Consider the following 17,772-nt stretch of genomic DNA (forward strand, 5'->3'; position numbering starts at 1 on the left):
GAGTTTTTTCCTATATAAGTTACTTACTTATGCCCAGATTCTGGATCAATGTCTGATGCATAGGAGGTGCTCAATATATACTCATGAAAAAAGGAATGAACTAGGGACTCAAATGCTGTCAATACTCTCTCTATGAAGGATTTGTTTTACTATTTTTCTTCTTTGTGCCAACCAACCAACTCTACTTCTCTGATACAGAGCAGAGAGCCTTTCATTTCACAGCTTCTTCCATCAAAGAAATATTATCCAGTTTGGTATTTCTGTGTCCAAAAAATCCCAGAGAAGGATCTTAAGAGAGAACTTTCACATTATTAAAATATTTCACAATATTAAAATAAATGGAATATACAATGCTGTGAGTCCCCTGTGAAATTTCTGTGTTAGATTGCTCTTTAAAGTTCCTACTTCAAAACAAAACAAAACAGAAAGGAGCCTGCCTATTGAACTTATCTCAAATGAAGAAATGTAATTATGACTGGACACAATTACTGCCAATAATATCCTCCCAAGGAGAGGTCTGGAAAAAGGTTAGGAAGAGTCCCCCTCTGAAACAGATCCTGTACCTGCTATTATTCTTCCAAAAGAAAAGTCAACATTAGCTCAGGCATCTGAAAAAAAGGGCTTTGTCTCTCAAGCAAAGGCCAGAACTAAGAAGTTAAAAGCTACCATGGTAAAATATTGTTCATTTTGTGTACATGATTAAAAACACACACACACACACACAGAGAAACCCCTATGGTTTCCAGGTGTCTGTTTTTCTAAAACTGCTGTCTCTGTGCTAATTTTTTGTGGGGGTTTTTTTGCTTTAACTTTTAGGGCAGTTTTAGATTCGCAGAAAAACTGAGCAGAAGGGACAGAGATTTCTCATATAGTCTGGTCACTATATACACACACCCTCTCCAACTATCAAAATTTCCACACCAGAGTATATTTGTTACAATCAATGAGCTTACACTGACACACCATTATCACCCAAAGTCCATAATTTACATTAAGGTCCACTCTTAGTGTTAACGTGTTGCACGGATTTAAACAAATGTAAAATGATACTTATCTACCCCTATAGTATCATACAGAGTATTTCATTGCACTAAAAATCCCCTGTGCTCTGTCCATTCATCCTTTCCCCCTCTCTATCCTCTGGCAATCAATGATTCTTCCATTGTCTCCACAGTTTTGCCTTTTCCAGAATGTCATATAGTTGGGATCATACAGTTCGCTCCTACTCTGATTGGCTTCTTTCACTCAGTAATATGCATTTAAGTTTCCTCCTTGTCTTCATAGCTCATTTCTTTTTAGTGCTAAGAATATTCAATTGTCTAGCTATACCACAGATTATTTATCCATTCATCTACTGAAAGAAGAAACATCTTGGTTGTTTCCAAGTTTTGACAGTCATGAAAAAGCTGGGGCGCCCGGGTGGCTCAGTCATTAAGTGTCTGCCTTTGGTTCAGTTCATGATCCCAGGGTCCTGGGATCGAGCCCCGCATCGGGCTCCCTGTTCTGCAGGAAGCCTGCTTCTCCCTCTACCACTCCCCCTGCTTGTGTTCCCTCTCTCGCTGTGTCTCTCTCTGTCAAATAAATAAATAAAATCTTTAAAAAAAAAAAAGCTGCTATAAACATCCATGTGCAGGTTTTTATGTATGTATAAGTTTTCATCTCCTTTGGGTAAATACCAAGGAGTGTGATGGTGGGATCTTTTGCTAAGAGTATTTTTAGTTTTATAAGAAATTGCCAAACTGGGTGACTAAGTTGGCTAAGCATCAGATTCTTGATTTTGGCTCAGGTCATGATCCCGAGGTCATGAGATTGAGTCCCAGGTTGAGCTCCATGCTGAACGCTGAATGTGGAGTCTGCTTGTGATTCTCTCTCTTCCTCTCCCTTCACCCCTCCCCCTGCTCATGTTCACTCAATCTCTAAAAATAAATAAATAAATAAATAAATAAATAAATAAATAAATAAAATCTAAAAAAAAAAGGAAGTTGTCAAACTGTCTTCTAAAGTGGATATACCATTTTGCATTTCCACTAGAAAAAAATGAGAGTTCCTGTTGCTCTGCATATTTGTCAGCATTTGTCATTCTTAGCATTCAGGATTTGAGCCATTCCAATGTGTGTTTAGTTATATCTCATTATTGTTTTAATTTGCAATTCTTTCATGTCATATGATGTTTAGCATCTTTTCATATGCTTACTTACCATTTGGATATCTTTGTTAGTGTGTTTTCTGTTCAGATCTCTTCTTAATTTATTTTTTAAAGATTTATTTATCTGAGAGAGAGAGAGAGAAAGAGAGAGAGCATGTGTGTGGGAGGGACAGAGGGAGAAGGAGAGGCAGAGAATCCTCAAGCAGACTCCAAGCTGAGTGCAGAGCCCAAAGCAGGGCTTGATCCCAAGACCCTGAGACCATGAACTGAGCCAAAATCCAGAGTTGGGCACTCAACTGACTAAGCCATCCAGACACCCTTTTTCTTCATTTAAAGATTTTTATTTTGAAGAAACAAATCATCATTAAAATTACACTGGCTTTTTCATTTAAAAACTTACTACAAATACTGATTATAATATTATAAGCAACAGAAGAAAAACTAAAATCAATATGGATAATTGTCATTTAAACTCTTAAATTCAGAATTTGTCAATGTCAAAAATATTTTAGGCAATATATTAGGTCAGACTAAAGGTGGTGGAATTATTTATCTGATCATTAGCTTTAGCAAAGCTCCCATTACTTCATTCTATTTATTTCTTTTTAAAATTTATGTAGCATCTTTGTAGAAAAACAATTTATAGATATTTTAGAACTTTACTGAATATACCATGCCATTCATTTTAACACATTTTTGGGCTCTAATTCTTTAGAGAAATCAAATCTCAGAAGGAATGTATAAATCTGCTAACAGAACTAACATTATCACTACTCAACAAATTAATATTTGTTTAATCAAATATTTCTGTGTCTAGAATCACTAACATTTAATTTATATTTTACTACATGAAGTTGACAATTGATAAATGTGATAGAAATGCCATGAAATAAGGATCAAATTTTTCCATTAATGGACATTTCTGTAATGTATTTATTTCTATGATTTTTTTGTGGTAAAAACACAAGAGATATATACACTTAATAAATTTTACATGTGCAGTACAGTATGTTAACTATAAGCACAAAGTTGTACAGAAGATCTCTAGAACTCTTTCATCATTCATGACTGAAATTTAATTTCCATTTTCTATTGTTCTTTTGCCCATTTTTTAATTGGGTTATTTTCTTATTGTTGAGTTTTAAGAGGCTTTTTTTGGGGTGGGGGGCTATGGTTTAGCAGATGCATCTTTTTGCAAAATTTTTCTCCCAGGCTATGGTTTCTATGCCTTTTCATTCTCTTGATGGTGTCTTTCACAAAGCATAAGTTTTTAATTTTAATGAAGTCCCATTTACTAAGTATTTCTTTCACAGACTGTGCTGTTAATACCGTATCTTAAAAGTCATCACCAAAACCAAGGTTATCCAGATTTTCTGTTATGTTATTTTCTAGCAATTTTATAGTTTTGGGGTTTACATTTAGGTCTATAATCTATTTTGAGTTAATTTTGTGAAGGGCACAAGATTAATTTTTTACATGTGGATTCCAGCTGTTCCAGCACCACTTGTTGAAAAGACTTTCTTTGCTCATTGTATTTCCTTTGCTCCTTTGTCAAAAATCAGTAACTATATTTGTGGGTATTTTTTTATGGGCATGCTATTAGGTTCCAATAATCTATTTGTCTATTCTTTTGTCAATACCACATCTTAATTAGAATACCTATATAGTAAGTCTTGAAGATAAGTAGTGTCTGTCCTCCAATTTTATTTTTCTTCTTCAATATATTAATTGCTATTCTGGGTCTTTTACTCTCCTTATATAAACTTAAGAATCAGTTTGTCAAGATGAATGGATAAAGAAGATGTGGTATATATATACAATGGAATATTATGCAGCCATCAAAAGGAATGAGATCTTGCCATTTGCAACGACGTGGATGGAACTGGAGGGTATTATGTTGAGTGAAATAAGTCAAACAGAGAAAGACATGTATCATATGATCTCACTGATATGAGGAGTTCTTAATTGCAGGAAACAAACTGAGGGTTGCTGGAATGGGGGGGGAGGGGTGGGGTGACTGGGTGATAGACACTGGGGAGGGTATGTGCTCTGGTAAGCACTGTGAATTGTGCAAGACTGTTGAATCTCAGATCTGTACCTCTGAAACAAATAATGCAATATATGTTAAGAAAAAAAAAAAAGAAGAAGAAGAAGGTAGCGGGAGGGGAAGAATGAAGCGGGGGAAATCGGAGGGGTAGACGAACCATGAGAGACGATGGACTCTGAAAAACAAACAGGGTTCTAGAGGGGAGGGCGGTGGGAGGATGGGTTAGCCTGGTGGTGGGTATTGAGGAGGGCACATTCTGCATGGAGCACTGGGTGTTATGCACAAACAATGAATCATGGAACACTTCATCTAAAACTAATGATGTAATGTATGGGGATTAACATAAGAATAAAAAAAAAAAAGAAATAGAGGATGGCGATTAAAGAGTACACTTATCATGATTTAAAAATAATAAAAATGGGCGCCTGGGTGGCTCAGTTGGTTAAGCAACTGCCTTCGGCTCAGGTCATGATCCTGGAGTCCCGGGATCGAGTCCTGCATCGGGCTCCCTGCTCAGCAGGGAGTCTGCTTCTCCCTCTGACCCTCCCCCCACTCATGTGCTCTCTCTCATTCTCTCTCTCAAATAAATAAATAAAATCTTTAAAAAAAAAAGAATCAGTTTGTCAAAATCCACAAACTTGCTGGGATTTTGACTGGGATAGTGTTGAATCTATAGATCAAGTTGGGAAGAATTGACATCTTAATAATATTGAGTCTTCTTATCTATGACCATGGATTACCTCTCCATTTATTTATTCTTTCATTTCTTTCAATAGAGTGTTGTAGTTTTTTCACTGCAGATCTTGTGCATATTTTGTTAGATTTATACCTAAGCATTCAATTTTGAGGGGCACTGATGTAAATGGTATCATGGTTTTCATTTCAAATTCCACTTGTTTTTTGCAAGTATATAGGAATTAGATTGACTTTTTTTAGACTGACTTTTTATATTAACCTTATATCCTGCAAGCTTGTTATAATTGCTCATTAGTTCTAGGAGTTTTCAGTTGACTCATGTTTTCTATGTAGACAATCATGTCATCTTTGAACAGAAACTATTTTAGGTTTTCCTTCTCAATCAGTATACATTTTATTTTATTTTATTGTCTTATTTTATTGGATAGGACTTCCAGTATGATGTTGGAAAAGAGTGGTGAGACATACTTTCTCTGCACCTATTGAGATAATCAAGGGTTTGTCTTTTAAGCCTGCTGATGTGATGAAGTACATCAATTGATTTTCAAATGCTGAACCAGCCTTGTATAATGGGATAAAATCCATTTGATCATAGTATATAATTTTTTATACCTTGTTGAATTTCCTAATATTTTGTTGAAGATTCTGCCATCTATGTTCATGAGAGATATTAATCTGTAGTTTTCTTTTCTTATAATATTCTGGCCTGTTTGGTATTAGAGTAACATTGGCCTCACTGAAGGAGTCAGGAAGTATTCCCCCTTCTCTATCCTCTGACAAGGATTTTAAAAAAGAATTGGTATAGTTTTTAAGTGTTTGTTAGAATTCACCAGTGAACCCATCTGGATCTGGGGCTTGCTGTTTTGGAAAGTTATTAATTATAAATTCAATTTCTTTGATATAAGCCTGTTCAGGTATCTATTTCTTCTTGTGAAAATTTTGGAAGATGGTGTCTTTCAAGAGATTGGTCCATTTTATCTAGGTTATCAAATATATGGGATAGAACTGTTCATAGTAATCCTTTATTATCCTTTTAATGTTCATAAGATCTAGGGCAAGGTCCCCTCTTTCATTTTTTTAAGATTTATTTATTTATTTTATAAAGAAAGAGAGAGAGAGCAGGGCAAGGGGCAGAGGGAGAGGGAGAGAATCTCAAGCAGACTCCCCATTGAGCACAGAGCCTGATGAAGGGTTCGACCTCACGACCCTGACATCATGACCTGAGCCAAAATCAAGAGCTGAACAGCCAACCAACGGAGCCACCAAGGCGTCCCTCTTTCATTTCTAATTTTAGTAATTTTTCCTCTCTTCATTTTTACTTAGCCTGGCTAGCAGCTTATTGAATTCATTGAACTTTTGAGAGAACTAGCTTTTGATTTCATTGATTTTCTTCATTAATTTCCTGCTTTCAATTTCACTGGTTTCTGTTCTAATTTTTATTGTTTCTTTTCTACTGCTTTCTTTGGATTAAATTTGTTCTTGCTTTTTATAATTTCCTAAGGTAGAACCTTAGAAAATTGATTTTAGAAATTTATTTTGGAAAGTCTAGAGAGGTTAATTTCACTCACTTGACTGATGGTGTTGATGAGTTCACATATGTCCTTACTTATTTTCTGCCTGCTGGATCTATCCATTTCTAATAGAGGGGTGTTGAAGTCTCACTATGGAATGGATTTTCTATTTCTCCTTACAGTTCTATCAGTGTTTGCCTCACATGTTTTGATTATCTGTTGGTAGACACATACACATTATTTTTTTTTAAAGATTTTATTTATTTATTTGAGAGAGAGAGAATGAGAGACAGAGAGCATGAGAGGGAAGAGGGTCAGAGGGAGAAGCAGACCACCAGCTGAGCAGGGAGCCCGATGCAGGACTTGATCCTGGGACTCCAGGATCATGACCTGAGCTGAAGGCAGTCACTTAACCAATTGAGCCACCCAGGCGCCCGACACATACACATTAAAGATTGTTATATCTCCTTGAAAAATTGACGCCTTTATCATTATGTCATGCTCTTCCTTATCCCTGATGACTTTCCTTGCTTTAAAGTTCACTTTATATGAAATTAATATGGCTACTCTTGCTTTCTTTTAATTAATGTTAGCGAGGTACATATTTCTCCATCCCCTTACTTTTAATCTATGTGTCTTTATATTTAAATTAGTTTTTGCAGGGGAGGAGGAAGATGGCAGAAGAGTAGGAGACCTATATTTCATCTGGTCCCAGGAATTCAGCTAGATAGGGATCAAATCATTCTGAACACCCATGAACTCAACAGGAGATCGAAGAAAAGAATAGCAGCAACTCTCCGAACAGAAAAGTGACCACTTTCTGGAAGGTAGGATGTGCGGAGAAGTGATTCTGAGGCGATATACAGGAAGATAGACGGCAGGGAGAGGGAGCCTCCATCAGCTGCTACCAGCAAGTGATAGAGCAGTGGAACACAAAATCAGAACTTTTAGAAGTCAGCTCCGCTGAGAGACATCGCTCTGGTGGCTAAGCAGGGGGTGAAACCCTCGCTGGGACAGTGTGGTCTCAGGACCTTCAGGGTCACAGGAAGACCAGGGGTGCCTGCGTGTGGCAGAGCTCACAGGTATTGGAGCAGGGAAGCTGCTGCAAAGACGGAGCCAAGGAGTGGGCTCTCACTTCGGGGTTCCCATAAACCATGATCTGCAGCACAGTCGGGCCACTGCTCTTCCAGCAGGGACCCAACAAGTGGCAGATCCAGGGAGACTCCCTTCCTCCCCAGGGAGGAGCGGCGTGGGAGTGCACCGCAGGAATCTGCTAGGTTTGGAGACTCCAAATGGGGACGACTTCCAAAGCTGTACAGAAAGCTTGCAGGGAACAAAAGCTCCTGAGAGCAAATCTGAGCAGATTACTTAGCCTGGACCCAGCATGGGTGGGGCAATTCCCCCTCCGGCAAAGACATTTGAGAACCACAGTGACAGGCCTCTCCCCCAGAAGATCAGCAAGAACAGCCAGCCAAGACCAAGTTTACTGATCAATGAGAACAGCAGACTCCACCACTAGGGGAATACAGCACATAGAATTCATGGCTTTTTCCCCCCTGATTCTTTAGTCTTTCAAAGTTAATTTTTGTAATTTTCTTTTTTTTCTTTTTCTTTGAATTTTTCTTTCTCCCTTTTTCAACCAACATCTTATCAATCCCTTTTTTAAAAATCATTTTTATTTTTCATTTTTAGAGTCATATTCTATCCCATCATAGTACTTAACCTTATTTTTGGTATATATATAAGTTGTTCTCCCTTTAAAATTTTGGGATACAGTTCCTACGAACAGACCAAAATATACCCTAAATCTCTAGTGGATGGCTTTGTTCTAGTCTCCTGCCTGATCACATTCTCTCCCTTTTTTTTTTAATTTCTTTTCTTTCTTTTTTCAACCAACTCCTTCCAATTCCTTTTATAAAATCTTTTATAATTTTCATCTTTACAGTCATATTCCATCCCTTCATTGTATTTACCCTTATTTTTGTACATATATAAGCATGTCTTTCTTTAAAAATTTGGGAGGCAGTTTCTTCTAACAGAACAAAATACACCCAAAATCTAGTGTGTGGCACTGATCTAGTCACCAGCCTGATCATATTTGATCATATTCTTTCCTTTTTCTTTTTCTATTATTTTTTTCTTTTTTCTTTCTTTACCTTTCTTTCTCCCTGGTTTCAGATCTCTTCTGATTTGTTTAGTGTATATTTTTCTGGGGTCATTGTTACCCTGTTAGCATTTTGTTCTCTCATTCATCTATTCTCCTCTGGACAAAATGACAAGATGGAAAAAATGACCTCAAAAAAAAGAACAAGAGGCATTACTGACTGCCAGGGACCTAATCAATATGGACATTATTAGTAAGACGTTAGAACTGGAGTTCAGAATAACGATTATAAAGATACTAGCTGGGCATGTAAAAAGCATGAAGACACTAGAGAATCCCTTCTGGAGAAATAAAAGAACTAAAATCTACCAAGTAAAATAAAAAATGCCAATAATGAGGTGCAATCAAAAATGGAAGCTCTAACTGCTAGGATAAATGAGGCAGAAGAGAGAATTGGTGATATAGAAGACCAAATGATGGAAAATAAAGAAGCTGAGAAAAAGAGAGATAAACAACTACTGGATCACGAGGGCAGAATTCGAGAGATAAGCGATACCATAAGACAAAACAATATTAGAATAATTGGGATCCCAGAAGAAGAAGAAAGAGAGAGAGGGGCAGAAGGTATATTGGAGCAAATTATAGCAGAGAACTTCCCTAATTTGGGGAAGGAATCAGGCATCAAAATCCAGGAGGCACAGAGAACCCCCCCTCAAAATCAATAAAAATAGGTCAACACCCCGATATCTCATAGTAAACTTACGAGTCTCAGACTCAAAAATAAAATCCTGAAAGCAACTCGGGACAAGAAGTCTGTAACCTACAATGGTAGAAACATTAGACTGACAACAGACCTATCCACAGAGACCTGACAGGCCAGAAAGGACTGGCAGGATATATTCAGAGTACTAAATGAGAAAAATATGCAGCCAAGAATACTATATCCAGCTAGGCTGTCACTGAAAATAGAAGGAGAGATCAAAAGCTTCCAGGACAAACAAAAACTAAAGGAATTTGCAAACACGAAACTAGCCCTACAAGAAATATTGAAAAGAGTCCTCTAAGCAAAGAGAGAGCCTAAAAGTAACATAGACCAGAAAGGAACACAGACAATATGCAGTAACAATCACCTTACAGTCAATACAATGGCCCTAAATTCATCTCTCCATAGTTACCCTGAATGTAAATGGGCTAAATGCCCCAATCAAAAGACACAGGGTATGAGATTGGATTAAAAAACAAGACCCATTAATATACTGTCTGCAAGAGACACATTTTAGACCCAAAGACACCTCCAGATTGAAAGTGAGGGGGTGGAAAAGCATTTCCCATGCTAATGGACACCAAAAGAAAGCTGGGGTGGCAATCCTTATATCAGACAAATTAGATTTTAAACCAAAGACTATAATAGGAGATGAGGAAGGACACTATATCATACTTAAAGGGTCTATCCAACAAGAAGATCTAACAATTGTAAATATCTATGCCCATAACATGGGAGCAGCCAATTATATAAGGCAATTAATAACAAAAGCAAAGAAACACATCAACAGCAATACAATAATAGTAGGGGACTTTAACACCCCTCCTCACTGAAATGGACAGATCATCTAAGCAAAAGATCAACAAGAAAATAAAGACTTTAAATGACACACTGGACCAAATAGACTTCACAGATATACTCAGAACATTCCATCCCAAAGCAACAGAATACACATTCTTCTCTAGTGCCCATGGAACATTCTCCAGAATAGATCACACCCTAGGTCACAAATCAGGTCTCAACTGGTACCAAAAGTTTGGAATCATTCCCTGCATATTTTTGGACCACACTGCTGTGAAACTAGAACTCAATCACAAGGGGAAAGTCGGAAAGAACTCAAATAAATGGAGGCTAAAGAGCATCCTACTAAAGAATGAATGGGTCAACCAGGAAATTAAAGAAGAATTTAAAAAATTCATGGAAACCAATGAAAATGAAAACACAACTGTTCAAAATCTTTGGGATGCAGCAAAGGCAGTCTTAAGAGGAAAGTATATAGCAATACAAGCCTTTCTCAAGAAACAGAAAGGTCTCAAATACACAACCTAACCCTACACCTAAAGGAGCTGGAGAAACAACAGCAAATAAAGCCTAAACCCAGCAGGAGAAGAGAAATGATAAAGATCAGAGCAGAAATCAATGAAATACACACCAAAAGAACAGTAGAACAGATCAACAACACTGGGAGCTGTTCTTTGAAAGAATTAATAAGACTGATAAACCCCTGGCCAGACTTATCAAAAAGAAAAGAGAAATAACTCAAATAAATAAAATCATGAATGATAGAGGAGAGATCACAACCAACACCAAAGAAATACAAACAATTATAAGAACATATTATGAGCAACTATAGCCAGCAAATTCGATAACCTGGAAGAAATGGATGTATTCCTAGAGATGTATCAACTACCAAAACTGAACCAGGAAGAAATAGAAAACCTGAACAGACCTATAACCACTAAGGAAATTGAAGCAGTCATCAAAAATCTCCCAACAAACAAAAGTCCAGGGCCAGATGGCTTCCCAAGGGAATTCTACCAAACATTTAAAGAAGAATTAATACCTATTCTTCTGAAACTGTTCCAAAAAATAGAAATGGAAGGAAAACTTCCAAACTCATTACCTTGATCCCAAAACCAGACAAAGACCCCATCAAAAAGGAGAATTACAGACCAATATCCTTGATGAACATGGATGCAAAAATTCTCATCAAAATACTAGCCAATGGGATCCAACAGTACATTAAAAGGATTATTCACCATGACCAACTGGGATTTATCCCTGGGCTGCAAGCTTGGTTCAATATCGGCAAATCAATCAATGTGATACAATACATCAACAAAAGAAAGAACAAGAACCATAGGATCCTCTCAATAGATGCAGAAAAAGCTTTTGACAAAGTACAGCATCCTTTCTTGATCAAAACCCTTCAGAGTATAGGGATAGAGGGTACATACCTCAATATCATAAAAGCCATCTATGAAAAACCCAAGGCGAATATCATTCTCATTGGGGAAAAACTGAGAGGTTTCCCCCTAAGGTCAGGAACACGGCAGGGATGTCCACCATCACCACTGCTATTCAACATAGTATTAGAAGTCCTAGCCACAGCAATCAGACAACAAAAAGAAATAAAAAGCATCCAAATTGGCAAAGAAGAAGTCAAACTCTCACTCTTTGCAGATGATATGATACACTATGTGGAAAACCCCAAAGACTCCACCCCAAAACTGCTAGAACTCATACAGGAATTCAGTCAAGTGGCAGGATATAAAATCAATGCACAGAAGTCAGTGGCATTCCTATACACCAACAACAACACAGAAGAAAGAGAAATTAAGGAGTCAATCCCATTTACAATTGCATCCAAAACCATAAGATCCCTAGGAATAAATCTAACCAAAGAGGCAAAGGATCTGTACTCAGAAAACTATAAAATATTCATGAAAAAATTTGAGGAAGACACAAAGAAATGGAAAAACATTCCACGCTTATGGATTGGAAGAATAAATATTGTGAAGATGTCAATGCTACCCAGAGCAATCTACACATTCAGTGCAATCCCTATCAAAATACCACCAACTTTTTTCAAAGAAATGGAACAAATAATCCTAAAATTTGTATGGAACCTGAAAAGACCCCGAATAGCCAGAGGAATGTTGAAAAAGGTGGCATCACAATTCCAGACTTCCAGCTCTATTACAAAGCTGTCATCATCAAGTAAGTATGGTACTGGCACAAAAACAGACACATAGATCAATGAAACAGATTAGAGAGCCATGAAATGGACCCTCAACTCTAGGGTCAACTCGTCTTTGACAAAGCAGGAAAGAATGTCCAATGGAAAAAAGACAGTCTCTTCAACAAATGGTGTGGCAAAATTGGAGAGCCACATGCAGAAGAATGAAACTGGACCATTTCCTTACACCACACACAAAAATAGATTCCAAATGGTTGAAAGACCTCAATGTGAGACAGGAGTCCATCAAAATCCTAAAGGAGAACACAGGCAGCAACCTCATTGACCTCAGCTGCAGCAACTTCTTCCTAGAAACATTGCCAAAGGCAAGGGAAGCAAGGGCAAAAATGAACTATTGGGACTTCATCAAGATAAAAAGCTTTTGCACAGCATAAGAAACAGTCAACAAAATCAAAAGACAACCAACAGAATGGGAGAAGATATTTGCAAATGACATATCAAATAAAGGGCTAGTATCCAAAATCTATAAAGAACTTATCAAACTCAACACCCAAAGAACAAAGAATCTAATCAAGAAATGGGCAGAAGACATGAACAGACATTTTTCCAAAGAAGACATCCAAATGGCCAAGAGACACATGAAAAAGTGCTCAACATTGCTCGGCATCAGGGAAATCCAAATCAAAACCTCCATGAGATACCACCTCACACCAGTCAGAATGGCTAAAATTAACCAGTCAGGAAACGACAGACGTTGGCTGGTATGCAGAGAAAGGGGAACCCTCCTACACTGTTGGTGGGAATGCAAGCTGGTGAAGCCACTCTAGAAAACAGTATGGAGTGTCCTCAAAAAGTTGAAAATAGAGCTACCATACAACCCAGCAATTGCACTACTGGGTATTTACCCCAAAGATACAAATGTAGGGATATAGCAGCAATGTCCACAATAGCCAAACTGTGGAAAGAGCCAAGATGTCCATCGACAGATGAATGGATAAAGAAGATGTGGTATATATATACCATGGAATATTATGCAGCCATCAAAAGAATGAGATCTTGCCATTTGCAATGACGTGGATGGAACTGGTGGGTATTATACTGAGTAAAATAAGTCAATCAGAGAAAGACATGTATCATATGATCTCACAGATAATGAGGAATTCTTAATCTCAGGGAACAAATTGAGAGTGCTGGAGTGGTGGGGGGTTGGGAGGGATGGGGTTGCTGGGTGATAGACATTGTGGAGGGTATGTGCTATGGTGAGTGCTGTGAATTGTGTAAGACTGTTGAATCCCAGACCTGTACCTCTGAAACAAATAATACACTATATGTTAAAAAAAAAAAAAAAGATAGTAGGAAGGGAGAAATGAAGAGGGGGAATTCGGAGGAGGAGACGAACCATGAGAGACTATGGGCTCTGAGAAACAAACTGAGGTGTGGGGGAATGGGTTAGCCTGGTGATGGGTATTAAAGAGGGCATGTACTGAATGGAGCACTGGGTGTTATACACAAATAATGAATCATGGAACACTACATCAAAAACTAATGATGTAATGTATGGTGATTAACATAACATAATAAAAAAATTAGCATAGAGTATTGCTGTTGAGGGAAGTTTTATTCAGATCAAGTATATCTTTGATATTTGTAATTTAAGTCCTATTTAAGAGCATTTAGATTAATGAAACTGGAAAAGCTTATGCTCTACATTTTGCTTAGTCTTAATTGTTTACTTCTAAGTTCAGTAGGGAAAAAAACATGATTTACGTAACAACAGAAACACAATTATTTTTAATCAAGTTTATTATGAATATTCTTAAATATTATTTATGAGAACAAGAATTTTGAATGGAAAAAAGAACTTGGGTAGTCATTTTATAATGTTTCAGGTTTGTTAAATCTACTTGAATCCCTTTACAAATTAGAATGAGATATAATAACCTATCAGTTGAAATTTCATGTAAGTGTCCTTAGGGAATGATGATCCTAGTTCTCACTCTTTAGAGTAGAACAACCTTAACTTTTCCCTATAACAATTACATTTCTTATAAATTCAATGAAAGTATTTCCACAAGGATTTGTAACTCTGCAGATTCCCAATAAAAGAGATATATACAAGTACTGTTGTATAATTTAATTATAAATTCATTAATATGCCATACCTGACAGTTTAGGGTGTTATAATGGTAATCTCTTGTGAAAACACCACACAGAGCTCTGCTACATGGTTAACTTTTTGGTAAAATGATTCTCAACAGTGCTGCCAAGGGTCTGACTGACAAGAAAAAAGACCCACTAGTCACTTAAGAGAGAATAGACGTAAAAACCTCAAAGTACAATAGACTTTGTCTGCCAGTGTATTATTCGATGAGCCTAGAAAGCTTAATGCCTTTCCTATCCCTCAGTATTAAATAGCTATATTTGTGTTACTTGACTAAACAAATAGGATTAAGTGATAACATTTAGTTAACAGTAAAATGAAGATAAACATGGCTTCATCCAAAGGAAAATCCAGGAAAAGATCCCCACCCATCAGAAAAAACTTCCCACATGATCAAGCATAAAGAGAAGGTGTGAGTCAGTAAAGGCAGATGCTTCTCTGAATCTAAGCATAAAGCCTAATCTGAGAGCAGACCTCAAGATCTGAAGGCTTTTTCTTATCCCTAGTTCTAAGGAAAGTGATATTACAGCCTTTGAAACTGAAAGAGAAAATGCAACTTAAAAAATAAAGTGAACTAAATCTACCACGTGGCCATGTGCATTATTTTTAAAGGAGAGATTCAGGAATGAAAGAGAATTCAAGTCACTTGAGTGTTAACTTTGTTGGTGCAACATACACAACCACCCCTTCATTGCTCTCCTTCAGCACTTTCTCCATGCACTGGTAGGAAGCATTGGTTTTGCCAAGACTTGAGGCAACAATCACTGCTGCTGACTCATTATTACCCACATCAGGGAGCTCACTGCAGGATTCAGAGCACCATCTTTTGTCAAGAGAGTGAAGACCTGTTACCAAAACAAAGAGGATATTATTTGTATTCTTTCTCTTCTTCGCCTAGATTATGCTACACCCAGAACTTTGAATCTCTGAAGATTAGGTATGGTAAACATTCAGAGGAATGATTCGGGAGAATGCCTGATTACTGAAGTCATTACTTCAGAAAAGAAATTTTGTTTTATATTTTGGCTTGGAGGGAGGGTTTTCTTTCTGAAAAATGGAAAGTAAGGCTGAGTAAAACATCCTTTTTAGTTTTCTAATTATTTGGTATTTCATAAGTACAGAAAAAGTTTTGCATAACTGAATTCCAAGAAGTTAGTAACGCCGTGTCAGCCTACCTTCACATATAGATATTAATATATTTTTTCCTGACGATGAAAATAAAAAGGCCAAGAAGGAAAAAAGTCAATGATTCATCATTCTCTAGTTACATTCTTTGGACACAGGAGAAAACCATCTACTACCTTTGAGGACATGTGAGAATGTCTCACACACATTCATCGCTAGGACCCATGCTTATATCACATCAAAATGATGATGACTAGTCAAAGAATTTTAATACTATCTGCTTGCTATATGATAGGCAGGAGATAGGAAAACATACCTACCTATCCACCTTCTTTGCTCAGGTCCCCTTCCAGAGACATGCTAGAGTGAACTGATTAGAAGAATTATAACTTACGTAGGAATAATGAAGAATATGTGTGTCTTGTGATCCATAGTGAAGTGAGGAACTGCTCCTCCTGCTTTAGGAAAAACAGAAAATCAGGTTCTGACTTCCTACATGGATATATTTTATTCTCATTTGTTAAGCAATATTTTTCAATTTTAAATAAATTTGTTTAAGAACAACTAAGATAGTGGGAGTCCAGCACACAACTGTCTATGGATTCTGCACATCTTTCTCTTCGGTTTAAATGTTTTAGCCCATTTTCCCACAACTCTTCCATGTAAATCCAAGACAAAATTGACTGATCACTTTAGAAAAAGTTAACTTTCAAAAAATGCCTAAATTGGATGGTGACTGTATTACCAGCAATCAAAGAACAAAGAATGCACAATCAGTATTATCTTTCTTATCCAGTCATATCCACCTAGATATGAACTCCCAGTTTAGACCACCAAATTTCCCTGTACATATATACACCTACATACAAGTTTTTCTGTTATCATAGGCAATATCTGGAAGCTCCTCTAGGCTAATGCAACTCAAAGATGTCTATGTGACTCAATCAAAGTAACCACAGTTTTTTTTTTTCTTAAAGCCTTTACTTTGAGACATGATGGAAAAATCTTACATATACACATGGAAAAGACATGATCACAGTTAAAAGTGAAAACAATCTAGGGGCGCCTGGGTAGTTCAGTCAGTTAAGTGGCCAACTCTTGATTTTGGCTTGGTCATGATCTCAGGGTCCTGGGATCAAGCCCCACGTTGGGCTCCATACTCACCAGGGAGTCTGCCTGGGGATTCTCTCTAACCCTCTCCCTCTGCCCCTCTCCCCACTTATGCGTGATGAAGACAATCTAACCAGAAAGCTTCAATGCCTGTCAGCTAATGTTAAAGCTAAAGTTCTGAGTGTCACATGCTGCAAGGCTGAAAGGAATAGTAATTAGTATTCCTCTCCTTCTTCTACATGCTCTTCTTCAACAGAATCCACACCAACCTCTTCGTAGTCCTTCTCAAGGGTAGCCATGTCCTCCCAGGTCTCAGAAAACACTTCTTCCTCCATACACTCACCCACATACAAGTGAACAAAGGCACACCTGGCATATGCAGGTCAAACTTATGGTCCAGGTGAGCCCAGTCCCCAGCAGTGGCTGAGGTGGTGTTCAGCATGCACCCAGCTCACTGTACTTTGGCCAGGTCTCCACAAGATACCATAGTGGGAGGCTGGTAATTAGTGCCAACTTTGAAGCTAGTAGGGTACCAGTCCATAAACTGGATGCTGTACTTGGTTTTGATGGTAGCAATGGTGGCACTGACAGCTTTGAGAACAACATCGCCACAGTACAACAGGCAACAAGCCATGTATTTACCATGGCGAGAGTCACATTTCACCATCTGGTTGACTGGCTCAAAGCATGCGTTGGTGATCTCTGTTACAAAAAGCTGTTCATGGTAGGCTTTCTCAGCAGAGATGATGGGCATATATGAGCAGAGGGAAGTGAATGTGGGGATAGGACACCAGCTTGATCTGGAATTTTGTCAGGGCTCCATCAAATCTGAGGGAGGCAGTGATGGTTTATATGTTAGATAAAAAGTCACAGGGCACCTGGGTGGCTCAGTCAGTTAAGTGTCTGCCTTCAGCTCAGGTCATGATCCCAGGGTCTTGGGATCGAGCCCCACATCAGACTCTCTGCTCTAAGTGGGGAGTCTGCTTCTCCCTCTCCCTTTGCCCCTCCTTCCCCAGTTCATGCTCTGTCTCATTCACTTTCTCTCAAATAAATAAATAAAATCTTAAAAAAATAAAGAAAGAAAAAGAAAGGGCACATTCCACAAGCTTGTAGTTGACCTTTTTGATGA

The 17,772-nt window shown here is 37.7% G+C and overlaps 1 pseudogene; it reads right to left on the reverse strand.

The window, feature by feature from the left end:
• Positions 1 to 16,858: 16,858 nt before the first annotated feature.
• LOC123841573 (tubulin alpha chain-like) lies at positions 16,859 to 17,491 on the reverse strand (annotated as a pseudogene).
• Between the last annotated feature and the right edge of the window lie 281 nt (positions 17,492 to 17,772).

Source organism: Mirounga angustirostris, unplaced genomic scaffold (assembly GCF_029215605.1).
Source record: "Mirounga angustirostris isolate CCGP_5_RB_7025 unplaced genomic scaffold, mMirAng1.0.hap1 SCAF_2, whole genome shotgun sequence".
NCBI lineage: Eukaryota > Metazoa > Chordata > Mammalia > Carnivora > Phocidae > Mirounga > Mirounga angustirostris.